General features: G+C 30.1%; 1 protein-coding gene across 3 annotated transcripts in view; it reads right to left on the minus strand.

Moving 5' to 3' along the window:
* mbl (splicing regulator muscleblind) overlaps positions 1-8389 on the minus strand; it is a 630287-nt gene extending 621898 nt beyond the window's left edge. For all 3 annotated transcript variants that reach the window (XM_076398245.1, XM_076398242.1, XM_076398234.1), the window contains exon 1: positions 8221-8389. The gene's annotated coding sequence lies outside the window, so the exon portion shown is untranslated. The remainder of the gene's footprint in view (positions 1-8220) is intronic.
* Between the last annotated feature and the right edge of the window lie 9061 nt (positions 8390-17450).

Genomic DNA, 17450 nt, shown 5'->3' on the forward strand with positions numbered 1-17450 from the left:
TTCTTGGAATAATATTAGTGTTTGACAATGGCTAAACAAAATGAAGAAAAATTACGAATGTAAAAAAAGAAAATATTAAGAAGCACATTGGGACCAAAAAAGATAGCGGAAAATTAGAACAGATTAAAAATGAACGATGAATCGGAGAAGCAAATATAAGCAAATTTACTATATTAAAACTAAAGCGAAAAAGATTAGACATGTAGGAGATAGTGAGAGAGATTTTCAATTAAATTAGTTTTAAAATTTTTAGAAGTTAAATATAACTTACTAAAAGTATGGGAGAAGATGAAATGCAAAAGAAAACGTCATGACCTGTATAGGGGAGAAAGAGCATCGAAAATTAAAATAGGAAGTGCACAGATACTTATCGAATCCAAAAAGACTAGTAAACTTATTTAGAAGCGACGGTACCGCTTGATGTAGTGTTCATATTACGATTGACTACAAAAATAATTCGATCGATTCTTTAAATCGAATCAAAGATCAAAAATATTATGATTTCTAATTATACGTATTGTTGAATGATAAGAAAACTCAGATGACACTAGCAGATCATAAATAAATGAAAAAACGTAAAGCAGTGTTTGGGATGAAAAAAATATTGTCTTGCATCAGATTCCATATTGATATATTTTGAAACTCCTTAAATTTGAAGCCAAACTGGTAAAAATGGTTAAATCAGTATCGGTTATGAGACACGAGCAACTGATATTGCAACATGATTGATTTTTTTTGTGGTAGTATATTCAAGAATTATCAGAGAGATGACAACATTTGTAACTAACGACGTTGCATATTTTGAATCAACGGTCAACTCGTAGCGCATAATCTGCTAACCACAGTTATATAAATAGAACAACTTTTGTCAAATTATAACAATGGAAAAAATTTACGTTGAACAGCAATACAGATTTTGCAGATTCTCTAAGAGTTTCATTTCAAAACATAAAATTTTAGAAAATTTAGTTCATATGTGTTTCCTCTATCTACTCCGTTAAGAAAATATAATTTCGTATTAAGTACCCTTCCGTATGCTAATTATTAAGAGTAACTCAACCATTCTCAATTAACTAAGGCTAATAATATATTAACAACTCACGTCATTTGCAATGAAAAAGACTATGTATGTAAAGAAAAAATAAATGAAAAAGACTAAATTTTTATTTATTTCAAAATCTGACAAAGTAGAGTGTAAATTTGTCTGGTCATTTCAATATCAAAGCATACGAGCTTATATAAAGTGTATACCTTTAGTAACTAAAGCTTAAGTTATTATACTTTTCTAATTAAGGAATACATATTGAAGTATTTATTTTTGTTGCACTCTTCTTGCTTGTGAATTAATCCAAGTACAAATGAAATGTAGTAATAAATTAACTTATAATTAAGATTGTACTAAACATATCTAACAAAAATGTTATCAAAAAAAAACTTTCAATATGTATTTATTATTCAGCTTCATAATATATAAAATATTGGACAAATTAAATTATGATATAAAAATAATTTGTAATCAGATTATACAATCGAACACTTCTTTAATTAACGTGGCATTTAACACATGCCGGATACAGTTATATATTTATAAAAATAAATTAAACTTTCAAAATATTCGATAACGTAAATGATCAAACAACATAAATGCATAAAAGATCGATTGATGGTTGTTGAAGAAAGTCTAGATTGTTACTAGCGATTACAGAAATTGGTTAGCATATCTCTTGTAGAGCAGCTCTTGCACTTTCTTTACAATTTTCCGTTTTATTAGAATAATAATGACAAATATATCTCATAATTTATGACTGAGGGAATTTTAAAGACAAAATATACGTTAAGTATTTAGTTTAACCACCACAACATCAGTGACTTTGACTCAGTTTTGCCCGAAGATTTTAAAATCATCAATGGAGTTATCGGAAATTTTATAGGAAGCCACGTGGGGACTCTTACCTCTTGTGTGGCTCTAATCACTCAAACACTTATAAAAACTACATACTTTGCTAAATTTCTATCAAGATCAGAAGATGTTTATCCAATAACAATTGCAGCCGCGACTTTGAAAAGTGAAGTTGAAGAACAATTTACTTGCGCTTACTTAAACCCTCAAGTTTTTAACTTAGATCAGATCCGAAAAGATCAAAGATGAAATCCTAAGTCCTCAAAATATTTTAATGACCTAATTTTAGTGGTTAAAAATTCTGCGTATACAATAATTAGAACACATATGCATTATTTGACCATTTTTAGTATCGATTATGTGCTGATCTTTTTAGTTAAACATTTAAGTAGTATTACTAAGTCTTTAAAAAGATTACATTTTAAATGACATTAAAAAACACTTCATAGTTTCTTCGAAATACTAATTTCGCGTCTAAACAGACATATTGGGCCTAATAATTTATTAAACCAAAAATTAAAATTATATGGAGACACTAACTATTATATTAAACAAAACTACCATTAGTCGGTATCCTTGCGTACTAACAATCATTATTGCAAATATCAAAGCAAGTTCTTACTGCGTCTTATACTGTAGATTGCAAATAAATGTAAATATTATATAGGAAAGAAAAATTACACTATTATTTAATTATATATTTTACCTCAAAACGTATTAAGATATAGCTACAAGAATGGCATTTATTTGAAATTGATTACGCCTAATAAAACACTAAATAATATGAATTTAAATATTATTTAAATATAATTAATTACACTTAATTTTACATTTATGAACAAAAAAATTAAGTAACAAATGAAAAGTGCAATAACCACGTAACACACATTTTATTATAACTGAATATTTGGAACTGTAAAAAGGAAAAAAAACGCGTACTTGATAAATTATATTTGGACAGTTTCCAGTCCGACATTTTGCGTCTAGAGAAAACACCGTCCTGAAAACGAAGAATTTATGCGCGATTGTCAAACTTGGCACTGTAGTAATAAACTACAGCATTTTGAGAGATAGTGCTGAAAATAGATTTCCCAAATATATTATTCTAAAATCATGTGAGAAATAGGTAAATTTGTTTGTTTTATTGCTGACACTAGCAAAGTTTAGAACTATATTCCAAAACATGAAATGATTGAAAAGTATCATTGTTGAACAACCTTAATTGTTAACCTAATTGTCAAATTCGATGGTTTTAATATCTATATATAAAATAATATTTTTTTATTTAGTATTATTAAGTTATTCAGTGTATAGAGATGCTAAACACGGAAGGCTCAAGATTTTATTTTGACATTCATTCATTCCATTTGTTGTTTGATTTCAAGAAATTACTGCTGAAGCCCATAAAGCACTTCTAAAACGTATTAACAATTGTGGGTTTTAGTTCGTACGATATATAAGTGATAAGTAGGTAATAAAAAACAACCTTAAAAACCAAAAAAGTTTGACGACAGTGAGCTGCAAAACAAAAATTCAACTGAAATTCTCAAACAACTTTCGGTCGGGAAAGCTCCAAAAGGAGCAAAAATTGCTTACCACACTGCATTGCAACATCGAGGTTTCATTTCTTGCTAGGAAAAAGATTTTCTGTGACCGGTGATGAAAACTGGATCTACTGCGACGACTTCAAGCGCAAAAAGTAATCCTACAGGATCCTCATGAACACCAAAGCAGAATATTCATGGTCATATAATCTTGCTGCTCACATAGTGGGATCGGCAAGGTGTAGTGTATTATGAGCTGCTAAAGCTGAGTGAAACTGCAGAGGTCTACCAACTAGATTATTAAGTAAGTAATCCCTTTTGTATGAATGAGAAGAGGTACAAGCATGTAAAATCATACCAACTATGGTCTAACTGTAAAGTCACTTCTTATATTAATTTAAAAAATCAATTAATTGTTAATTTATGCAACTAACATTGTGATATTATCGGATAAAAATTCAATATGGTGTCATAAATCTGGAACAGTGTAAAATCAAAATCAGCAGACTACTGGAACGCTTGGGCTACTAGGATATTATGTTACTTAATGCGATTGCACATAGACAACAATGTAAGCAATTTTTAACTATAATTTGTAAAACTAAATTATCTATTAGAAATAGGCAAACTTAAAAAATTGTTATCATTTAGTTCTTTCTGCTATTCTGTAAACCTGTTACAGTTTTCTTTAATACAATTATCGCATTAACAAAACACCAGTGTACATATTGTAAAGTAAAATGCTAATGAGCTTAATATATAATTAATTTACTCGCTAAACGGAAACAACTTGGACTTAAACTCTACCAAACGTATTGGCTTATCGGGCGCAAATCCAAGTTATAATTAGATAACAATATATTATTTAAATCTATACTCAAGTCTATTTGGTCATATGGAATTCAACTATGGGGAACTCCTAGCAAGTTTAAAAAATCCATCATACAACGGTTCCAAAATATTGTGCGTGCCATTATCGATACTCCCTACTATGTTTCAAATGACGTAATACAACGCGATATTCCTCTAGAACCAATAGCGAATGTAATTCAACACGTTTGTGTGATGTACTTCGAAAGAATGTCAGTGCTCCCAATGTACTCGCTAATCAGCTAAATATGCGAAGTGATAGTGCGTAGATTAAAAGTCTAACACCATCCGATCTAATTATTAGAGACTTTAGAATAAGCTTTAAAATAAGACTAATTACTTAAAATAGTTTAAAATAGTATTTTATACAGGAAATCACTTAATGACGTGATTTTCTACAAGCCATATTTACAACAGGTCAATTGAAAAGTCCCCGGCCTGACAGATAGATGGCGCTACTAGAAATAAATCCATATGTTTTTTAGTTATAATTATATAATAATAGCATTTTGAATGAAGCAATTTTTGTTACTGTGAAAAAATGGATAAAAAGGAATTCCGCGCGTTGAGAAAATATTGCTTTTTGAAGAGAAAAATACAGTTGAAGCAAAAACTTGGCTTGATGCCGAGTTTCCGCACACTGCCCCAGGAAAATCAACCATCATGTATACTAAGTTTAGACGTGGTGAAATGAGCACCGAAGACGGTGAACGCAGTGGACGCCCAAAAGAAGTTGTTACCGATGAAAACATTTTAAAAATCCACAAAATGATTCTGAATGACCGTAAATTGAAATTGAATGAAATAGCAGACACTTTAAAGATACAAACTGAACGTGTACATCATATCATTCACGAATATTTGGGTATGAGAAAGCTCTGTGCAAAGTGGGTGCCGCGAGCTCACTTTTAACCAAATACAACGAGTTGATGATTCAAAGCAGTGTTTGAAGAAGATCAAGCGTAATAAATAGTTTTTGCGTAAATATTGTAACAATGGATGAAACATGGCTCCATCATTTCACTCCAAAGTCCAATAAACAGTCTTCCGAGTGGACTGCACACGATGAACCCGCTCCAAAGGGTGGGAAAACGCAACAGTCGACTGGCAGGGTTATGGCATCTGTATTTTGGGATGCGCATGGAATAATTTTCATTAACTATCTCGAAAAAGGAAAGACCATCCACAGCGACTATTATATAGCCTACTGAACCATTGGACGGACGAAATCGCCGAAAAACGGCCGCATTTGAAGAAAAAGAAAGTGGTGCCTCGCCAAGATAATACAGCGTGTCACAAGTCAGTGAAAACGATGGCAAAAACCCATGAATTGGGCTTCGAACTGCTTCCTCATCCACCGTATTCCTCAGATCTGGCCCCCATCGACTATTTCCTGTTCTCAGATCTCAAAAGAATGCTCGCTGGGAAGAAATTTTCGTCGAATGAAGAGGTTGTCGACGAAACTGAGGCCTATTTTGAAGCAAATGACAAATCGTACTATCAAACTGGTATCGAAAAGTTGAAAGGTCGCTATGATCAGTGTATCTCCCTTGAAGGGAATAATGTTGAATAAAAAAAAAATCCAAAAAAGTGTGTTTTACAATGGTAGGCCTGTAAATATAAACATAGCAAATACCTAATGCCCTCTGGGCAGATTGTGGAGCTACTAAGAGTAATAATTTTAAAAAATAATAATAACTGGCATTTGCTTTCAAACCAGTTTGATTTAAAGATAAACTAATAAAAAAATTATTTAAAAAAAATAGTATAAATCTTGATCAGTAGGTTTAATATTAAATAATAATTTCTATTAAGAGGTTATTAATATTTATTGATTGTATATAATAATTAACTAAAAGCAATGTATTATGTGGAAATACAATTTAATCAAAATTACAAAATTGCTAATACTAGAACTTTCGATTTATTTTATTATCTAAGAGGAAGTGCAACTTCGAAATAATTAATAAAAATGGAGACTGGATGGACAAATGATTGAGATTAACAAACTGAATGGAACACCATAGTAAATCTATATAATATAAACTAAACATAGGACAAAATTACTTTGGAACTTAAAACTTCTCGACCGCCTGTTGTTAAATATATGTGCAAACCAATGTTTGACGAGCATTAATAAAATACTCAACGATTTAAAGCATTAACATAGCATAAAAAATATTTAAATCAAAATTAATAATTTTAGATCTATTAATACATATTTTAAATTTATATACTATTAAATAAATTTGAGAGAATTATTATATAGATGGATGATACAATGTAATAGATTCTAAATGTTACGATAAATAGTTATGCAACACTTTACACTGCAAATAATCCATTAATTCGATTACTTCAATTGCCAGTGTGAACATAAATGAAGATCGAAAGACATATAATAAATACTCTAGGTATTTCATTACATACTGTGAGGAATATTTTGGTTTACGTTTTGTTTAAGTATCAAAAATCTATGTACAGTAATATAAAAAATTTGAGTGGGAACTTAAAATGTTTTTTGAAGCATTTTCTGCGTTACTTCGCCATGGATTCACCAATACCGTTAAGTGTGAGATAACACTTATTTACAATATGGATAATAATATAATAATTTTTAAAAAATGAGTGATGTAAACCTTACATGCGAATAAGGTTACAGAAATCAACTTTTTGGCTGCCAAAATAATTAGCATTTCTGTCATTCTCTTGCAACCAACATTTTTTGGCATTTTTAATATATCACCATATCGTCAAAACGAAAAAAACAATCAAGCTATTTTAAATAATATAAATAAAATTAATAACAACAGGCTCAGTTTTAATTAAAAAAATTATAAACAGTTAACTTTATATATACTGAAACCGCGATAACACAAAAATTTTTAGCATCACTGATAAGGACACCCGAACTATTTACTTAACAATATATAGAAATAAAGTAATATTATGAGTAATAAAACATTTTAGTTTTGAGAGTGTTTTAATACCGGTATCAAGAGTAAACATTTGATAAGAAAAACCTGTATTAAAAATAGTTCCTGTATTCTCATACATACCTGATTGAACAAATGTGCATTAGTACTGACTTAAAGTGAAATATATATGATTATACTCACCTTAGTTACAGCAAAAAGCATGGTTAATGCGAAAAAAGCAATAAAAGGCAAGTTGGAAATAATTTAGTTTTAAATCAATTCTTGAAACAATAAAAAATCTTATTAAAATAGTGGATAAACATAATATTTCTAGAAAGAACTATATTAAAACTAAATTATTATGCGTTATATGAAAAATTTAAGCATATAATTAATATTTTCGCCATAAATACAAAAAATATCAAAACCTTGCGCATTCGCCTTTTCATACATATTCCATATTATAGCATATCAGCAAATATTAAAACCATTATTTACTGTAAAAAACTAAAAATATTCACTATTTCTAAATATGAATGACCTTAAAAATAACAACACAAAAACAAGGTTAATACCCAAATATAATTAAGTAAAAGATAAACAAACCTATGTATTAAAATATCTGTATATATATAAATACTAATGAGCAAAAAAATAAATGTAAGGTTTGAAGAAATAAATAACTATACCGAGTGTTACTAAAATTAAAAAGCGTATTCGGAAAACCATGGCAACGGTGTTCGGAACCAATCGTGCGCCGGGCTCGGCTCCATGCCTAGACCGAACCTATTTCTATCATTTATTTTGACCTTCCTATTTTAATTGGGTTTCACGTATTTCGAAGGGACAATACGGCACACGAGCCGGCATCAGTCGAAACGTGACGGGATTTATCCCAATGGGCGTGCCATACCTATCGAACGGGGTGCATAACCTCTTACCCTTCACCTAACCTACACAAAAACATTTAATCGTGCTAGAGACCTACCTGAAAAGCGCCAAGGGACAATCCAGCGAAGGGCAAAAAGTTAGGAACAAGGCAAATGCTATTAGTTCACACAGCACACGATAGCGGGACACATAAACAAATTAAAAATTGTTAAAAAACTAAAGTTTACTAAGCAAGCAACGTCGCAACGCCGATAAAAGCAAGCAGCTGACAGGAAAACCGATAACACTGCGAACGGTGTTCGGGGGAAACCGCCGTTGATCGTGCGAGGGAGTGCGAGAAATAAACGAGAGCTTGGCGCGGAAAGCAGTAGTTTTCGAATTCGTAACGTATCGATTATGATGGGAGCATGTACCGGAAGAATAAACTGTTTTAACTTAAGTTAGAATGATACATATATCTTTTTTTTTGTTGGTTTATTATACATATTTATTTCAGAAACAAGTGGTTGAAGTGGTGGAAGTTTTAAGTGTATTATGTTCCATATGTTCGTCTTATGAATAAACAATATTTTTTCTTATTAATTCTTTCTGTTTTTTTTTATTAAGTGAATAATGTCTAATTCATATACTTTTAAATATCAAATCAGTGTTGTGGGTCTGTATTATTATAATAAAATGAAGTGGCTTTACTAACAATTTAATTACAAATTAATTATATGTGCTTTCTGATAGAATTTCGTTTATAATAGTATGTGCATCTACTCTACAGTAATATTAATGTTTATTATATTGATAGTAATCCATATAATTAATTCACTAATATTTGAATTTCTATTTGACTAATATTTTCAATTCTATTTGACCCAAAAGCTCCTTATTTGTAGTGATTTTAATATTAGGAAGCTTCATAATGGTCATGCAGTGACAAATCCTACATATTTGAGTTTTTTATGCCATGAGAATATTATATTATATTTATTGTTTAGAAATACTAAAAATTTGTTTTTCCTGTTTGATTTAAACACTAATGAAGTTAAACAAGTATTTGTAAAAGTCTACGATAATTTTTACACTCAGTATTAATTAAATAGATACCAATTTGCCTGAAAAGCAGTGATTTTGATGTAACGCTCATCGCTGGTGATAACCAAAAAATTATTAGAAAAATATTAGTAGAAATAACTATTATCAAGTGCATGAAAAATGTATCAACGTATTAACAACAATTAACCAATTAATAGTTGAGATGTAATTGGATGGTTTTTAAATAATCTGGAAAGAAGAAATGTGATTAACAACTAACTATTAATACCATTTATTATAGCAAAGAAAGAACCTGTTATTACTGGCGATCAAAATTAATTTAGTATGACTATTTAGTTGACTTGGTAGCTGCAATGCTATGTTCGTAAATTTATTCTTAGCCGACTTCAAAAAAGGAGCAGGTTTTATGTTCAGAGGCATAATTTTTTTAATGTATCGCTGATTTATCCGTCGATTACGGACCGATTTTCAAAATTCTGTTTTTATTCGAAAGATTATCCTTCCGAGTTGGTCCCATTGGAACCAAGTTAGGACCAGTTGGGAGGAAGGGGGGAAATCGAGGGAAAACCTCAATTTTTAAAGGCACATACACTGTTTTCACATATTTTTTTATCTAAAATACTCAGATATTTGTGTATACTGTTATTGCTGAACCGATGTGATGAAAAATAGGAAGTAGTTGCAGTTTGCATTTTAAGCACTAACCATATCGTATGAGAAGTCGTAGAAATATGGCGGGCAACTGTTTCTATAGCGTAATAGTTAGAACATTAAGCTCACCCGTGGAGATCACGGGTTCGATTCTCAACAGAGCAGCAACTTTCTTTTTCCTGGTTTGATTGGAACATTTGTCAAATCATCTAGACTAGGCAGCGGGCCCCAGTACCTGAAACAGTCCGTTCTAATCATTATTTTCAATCATTGTTTGTTTACTCCTATTTTGCCTCATATGGGCTGTACTTTTATTTGGGCTATCTATTGTAATATCGTTGTAATAACCAAATAAAAATCAGTTTGAAGTCGGTGCCGAGCCGTCAAACCATAAAAAAATATAATATAATTTTATGTCATAAACAAAAAATTAAAAAGGGACAAAAATCTAATTTAATAAAGAACTGTTTTCGTACGGTACCGACTTCAGACTGATTTTTATTTATTTATTACAACCACTATTATGTACATATTTTATTTTGAAATTTTTTTTTTTTGTTAAAAGTCTAAGTTTGATTATTTTTTGCATCCTATTGAGTTCCTTATTTATTTTTTTTCTTGAAGTTGGTTCAATTTTATTTTAGTAAACATATTTTATAATGATTTTTTTAAGTTGTAGCCATTCAAAGGCAAGATTGCAAAATGCGACGGAGAAAACGATCTTAATCAGGAGTAACCAAGTAAGAAAATCTTTAAAGACCCCGTTAAACAGTAGGTCCAGTCCAGATAAATTGTTATTTGGTAAAACGGAGACTTTAAATTATAAAAAATGCGTGTCTAAAATGATTAAAATAGGTTAGTCTATTGATTTGAAAGAAAAATTAATGTTTATTTGAAATTAAATTTAATTGAAAGCGCTATCATTAGAACAAAACGATAGTTTATGTATTTTATTTACATAAAAAATACAAAGTATTTTAGTAGATATGTATTTTTTCGACAAATCTGCTAAAGCTTAAACATCTTTGTTGATTTGTATTGTAGCGACTAATGGCTATGTAAAAGTAACACATTTACACCCTCGTCAAATATATCTGGATCTGCAACTTAAAATCCTCATCATTATTTTTTTAGTAGATTTGGCACCAATAACACAATATTGATCAATTTTAGGACACATTATCTGAATGATGTTATTTTTAGAGTTTACATGTGGTAATCCTGCTCTTTATAATGTATGATTTTGAATTATTAATTTTTTGTCAAGTATAACATTAACAGTATTTTCTACCTCACTTTCTAATAGTATAACATATTTTATAGCTAGTACATATTTGAAAGACTTGCTCCCATTATTGTTGTCAAACTTTGATTGTTATACAACTAATTAATTAGAGATATATAATGGTCACCAATATTTGACATAAACAGAAGTAGTAGTAAACTGACTTTCACTATGTATTAAACATGATATATTCACTATATATTAAGCATAACTACTTAATATCATCGTATCTTAATTTATAAATATAGGCAATACTTACTTGTCACTTTTAATATTTTCATATTCTGTCGAGCAATAGTCACTGATAATATACAGCGTAGATACGTCCATTCTTTGAGCTACAAGCAAATTTGAGTTGCTTGCCTTGATAAATCTCTGTTACAGGTAGCATACTATTGGTAGCACAAAACTTATTTTATGACTTGATTATTATAGGTGCCAACAAATTTGAATATATACAACGTTCTGCAATTATGGTTAAGAAACATTGATGTCTCTCGCTTCTGATTAGTTATTAACTTGTTTTTATTTATGCTAAGAATATAGTAATTACACTAATGTAATTAAAGACTAATTGATTTTTTAGCATCTCACTCTCATATATTATTATCATGAGAATATTTTTGTGATTCATTACTATTATCAACATTAATAGAGGATGTCTAATTATAAAAATAGCAGTTTCTGTATTTTGTTTATATAAATATTACAATTTTATTATTTAATGTTGATTTTGTCAACATTAAAGATCTCTGTTTTTCATCCTTTCAACGAATGTAAACGAAGACGCTACTATGGATAATTTGCAATAATGATTTGAGATAATGAACACCAAGATGATGCGACACATTTTCACAGATAACATAACTTACAAAAATATAATACAAGAATAATTACAAAAAATTTTTGCTCAGAGTATTAATCGTTCAAATAAAAAAAATTAACTAAACTAATTACAGCCGAATTTCCACCACTGGGCGATCACTAATATATGATATTTTTAAAATAATATGACACTGATTAAAAAACTAAACCGTTTTTAGTCAACACTGAGATGAAATTGGTAATTTATAGAACATATCATGAACTGAAAATACTATATGGGAATTTATTAAAATTCAGAATGGATAGCTATTGAAATTCGGGTGATAAATTTTTACAAGCTTCGAATTTCACGCCCCACAAATAGTTATGGCTTCTATGGTCTGCGGTTTCATTGTGTCTATTGTGCCGAACAATAGATTTCATGAGGCAAAAAGTTAAGTTCTAGGTTTTCGGATCATATAGCTATACCTGGTTTTTAAGGGGTTGTTCTGTTTACTTGCCGAAAAGATTATATTTATAGTCTGACAATAGAAATACCGGAGCTTTACATGCACAAGTTAAAGATTAACACCAATTGTGTTTTGAAGACTAGTAGCGTTTGGGTTTCTATTATATGGAAGCGTTCAATAATATCTTTATTAGGTCTTTATGGAGTATATAAAAACAGGTCCAAATTTACTAATTGACTTTATTGTTATTTAATGGACATTTATTATTAGTTTTTATCAAAATAATATTAAAATATCATACATGTCAAGTATTGAATTAATAACATATATTTTTTATTGAAAAGTCCCCGGCCTATCATAGTTAAACACATTTTTTTGACAAAATTACTTTTTTCTATTCAACATAGTTCCCTTCAAGGGTGATAAACTGATTATAGCGACCCTCCAACTTTTCGATACCATTTTTGTAGTACGATTTGTCCTTTGCATCAAAATTCATTCGACGAAAATTTCTTCCCAGCGGGCATTCTTTTTAGATCTGAGAACAGGAAATAGTCGCTGGGGGCCAGATCTGGTGAATACGGTGGACGAGGAAGCAATTCGAAGCCCATTTCATGGATTTTTGCCATCGTTTTCAATGACTTGTGACATGGTGCATTGTCATGGTCAAGCAGCACTTTGTTTTTCTTCAAATGGGCCGTTTTTTGGCGATTTCGTCTTTCAAACGGACCAATAACGCTATGTAATAGTCGCTGCTGATGGTCCTTCCTTTTTCAAGATAGTCAATGAAAATTATTCCATACGCATCCCAAAATACAGTCGCTATAACTTGCCAGCCGACTGTTTTCACGTTTTCGTTTGCTTTTTCCCACGCTTTGTAACGGGTTCATCGTGTGCAGTCCACTCGGATGACTTCGATCGATTGGATTTCGGAGTGAAATGATGGAGCCATGTTTCATCCATTGTCACATATCGACGCAAAAACTCGGGACTGTTACGCTTCATCTTCAAACACTGCTCCGAATCATCAACTTGTCGTTGTTTTTCGTCAAATGTGAGCTCGCGCGGCACACACTTTGCACAGAGCGTTCTCATACCCAGTGTCTGCTATTTCATTTAATTTCAATTTACAGTCATTCAAAATCATTTTGTGGATTTTTTAAAGGTTTTGGTCGGTAACAACTTCTTTTGGGCGTCCATAGCATTCAATGTTTTTGGTGCTCATTTCACCACGTCTAAACTTAGCATACCAATCCTTGATGGTTGATTTTCCTGAGACAGAGGCCAGAAACTCGGCATCAGGCCAAGTTTTTGCTTCAACTGTATTTTTTCCTTTCAAAAAGCAATATTTTATGAACACGCGAAATTCCTTTTTATCCGTTTTTTTTTTCACAATAATAACTTGCTTCACTCAAAATGCTATAATTCACAAACTACTAATGCCATCTATGTATCAGGCCGGGGACTTCAAATTGACCTTTTAAGTTGTATAGCTTCCACGTTAATGTAATTTAGTAATCTCTTTCATATTTTATGGCGAAACCTTTTATAACTTCGTGAATCCATTTGAGATCATAATGAATTTCTTTGTTAGTTACATAGCAATAAGCATTGTTAATTAATCGATTTTTGCAGTGTTGGATAGGTATTAAGCTAAATTGTGTGTATATAGTAGAATAAAAATACGTGTAGTAGATAGGTTACATAAGTGTTTTGTTTATTTTTATTTAGTTATTACAACGATTATTATATACGTACTTTATTTTAAACCGTGTTTTTGTGTTAAAAATCTAAGTTTGATTATTTTTTAGTGGTTTTAGTATTTATTTTAGTGGGTTCCTTATTTATTTTTTGAAGTTGCGTCAATTTTTTGTTATATATTTATATTATACAATTATATGTTTTATAATATATATATATATATATATATATATATATATATATATATATATATATATATATATAACGACATGATATGCTTTATTATTATAATAATTTAGTATTTAATATGCTTTTATAACTGTTAATATATAATTAACAACATTGACAATAAAGCATGTATGTGGTTGTACCAACAGGCATCCATAAATATTAATTAATCTTAGCCTATATTTAATTTAGGTGATCAATGGCTTCAATATATACCTTAACTGAAGTATTTCATTATGCCCAAACAAATATACCTTTATATCGAATATAGTGCCCGATTGTTGGTGCTAATATTTATAAACCCAAGAACGGTGTGAACAAAAGCTACCTGGAGTACATTTTCGGGCAATAGGTAAACAAACTCTTTAAACAGGCTATATAAACAAGCCGAAAAATTGTGTAGGGTGATCGGAGTACAAGTTGAGAAATTCCTCTTTGGTGTTTATGGTTCATTGTAAACTTCAATAGATATTTATAGGTATTATGAAAATCCCAATGAAAACTATATAATTTTAAGCTTTTAAGCTATATATGGCTTCAAGGCATAAAATATTGTTGTAAAAGTCTTTAGGTTAAAAAATCAGGCTTTGTTGTGGCATAATCTATTTTCTACAATGGTACTAATTTTACTTATCAACATACATGAACAACTAATTGACAAGTGACTAACGTGGGCATTTCACCTTACTGACAAGATAACTCATTTTATTTTTCGACTAATTTAGTCTCGGATTTAATGTTTTTATCTGGAATCTACACATTAAGAAAAAAGGCTCTTATTTGTGTAACTACATACATATATTATATCCAAACTTATTTTGTACATACGCCATCTGAATTTGTGACGTCAAATCATAGCAATGTTGCCGTATCAACTCTGAGTTATAGTTCAGTTTGGCTTTGACATACAACAAAATTCTAATCTAAATAAAATAATTAAACAAAAATACTATTATCAAATTTAATTTATTTTTACATTATAAATCTAATATTATATCTAAATATAATTATATTGTTATATAAATATATATTATATCTAAATATTATCAAAGGAATTAAAACTACAATTAAATACAAATTTATAATAGTCTGTAGGTTAGGGTTATATTTGATTACATTTGCGTTGAACTCTTTTCCATACAACTTATGAATTAGAGTTCTAGGCAGACCAAGATCTAGATCTAGTATCCCCATGGCCACATAATTAACAACTGTATATCTAAGTAAAATCTTTACTTTCATTAAAGAGCATATTTACCTTTTACGCTTAGTTCTTGTATCCCTTGGTACAGTGTTTCCTGGTAAAGACATTTTGACATCACTTTATATCTCTTTCGTTTGTTCTCTTAACACTTTTATACACTTTTCTTGATAAAACAAGATTTAATTACTGCATTCTCCTTAATGCATTTGCCTTATCTACAAAATAGTTACTATTCCTTCTTTCCTGACACATTTTAACCAAATGCATGTATCACGTATATTCTGAACAATTACACACTTATCCGTCCACATAAATCTTTGTCACTCTACAATAAAATTTTGTACATTTATCATATATTAATTATATAGTCACCTTTCCTTGTTTCCATTCTCATTTCCCTGTTTTAGAAATTGGCAGCATTAAATCATATCATATACAGAAAGCTTCATACAAGTGAATTACTAAGCTGTTAATCTCTAATCTATCAAACATTCCTTGACAATTCCATCATTTGTCAATTTGTTCTTCAATGTTTCATATCGAGTTCATCCAAACCGAAGATGTTAACCATTCCTGTTTCCAACATGAAGTACAATATATATGCAATGAATTATTAGTAAATGTTATAACTATTAAAGCCTAATCAATTGTTATTCCATTTACCTTTGTCCATCAACTTTTGTTATCATACCACTATTTTTATAATCATCTTTCCATGAGTGACCGTCGGGTACAATTGTCGTATTCTGAAATATCCATGTTTCATATAAATACATAAATTGAAATAATAAGTCTTCATTCATTTCATTATATGCTTTTAAAAATTATATTGTTTAAAAGCAATATCCTGAATTTCTATTTGACCTCTTCGATACTTTTCAGGCTAACAGTTTTCTTTGAAATAATTGTATTAAAAAACTACTCACTGTTTTTATATATTTCATACAGCAAATCTCTGTGATAGAGCTAACATCAAGCTGATCTTGATTTGATTCAAGATCATATTATTTTTTGAGATATTTCAGCGACCGTGTCCATACTAATATTCAGTGCAGTTGCAACACGCCAAAATTATTTTCAATAAAAATCGCAGCAAATCAATAATTAGCATTATTGATTATATTACTGGTAAGAGGGGGCCTACATTATCTCGTTGCTGTTCAAAGTAACTGATTGGAGACGATCTGTTCTGTCTGGCTTGGGAATGTTCAATTAGAGTAATAAGAAGTAGTGATTTGAAATTTATCAAAACCAGCAAAGCATTATAATAACATAGCCGGTTTATAACCTCTTATTAATAACAATTGTTTTGAAGAATTTTGCATACGTTTCACAACCTGACGACTGACAGGCTAATCCGATTACACATTCGAACTTATCGGACAGCATTGTGTCTCTTTTTAACTAGAATAAAATAAGAAGGAAAATATTGTCTGATTCTGAAACGTATATACAAATTGCGACAGGCAATACATTTAACATCTTGACGACGTATGTGCAAGGAAACATTGGATACACTATACATATATTTTTATGTGGAATTTCAACAGTACTTTGACAAACAATATAACAACGCTTTAACGTTTAATTTTGGGTAGGAAAATGCGATGGAAGTGATGACTGCAGTTGAACATTTATGGCCAATATACCCCATCAATAAAAATAAAATGAAGTGAAAAAGATAATGCCCGTTCACTTGTTGTAAGAACTTACCCCACCAATTATGTTTCCCAGGTTTTCCCCTTTTCGATTGATATTTGATTTGTTCCGATCAATGCGACATGGTATATATAGTATACTTGATTAGTTTCCCTGTACGTTCTTTGTTTATTTTCTAGTGCTGGTTCCCATGATTTTAACAAACCTTGGGAATTGACACTTTTGCTATATTTTACATGTTTTTATTCTATATTTGTAATATAATAATAAATTATATCCTA

Source organism: Rhynchophorus ferrugineus, unplaced genomic scaffold, assembly GCF_030347505.1.
Source record: "Rhynchophorus ferrugineus isolate W39M unplaced genomic scaffold, kcgeb_rfMv2 rfM3, whole genome shotgun sequence".
NCBI lineage: Eukaryota > Metazoa > Arthropoda > Insecta > Coleoptera > Curculionidae > Rhynchophorus > Rhynchophorus ferrugineus.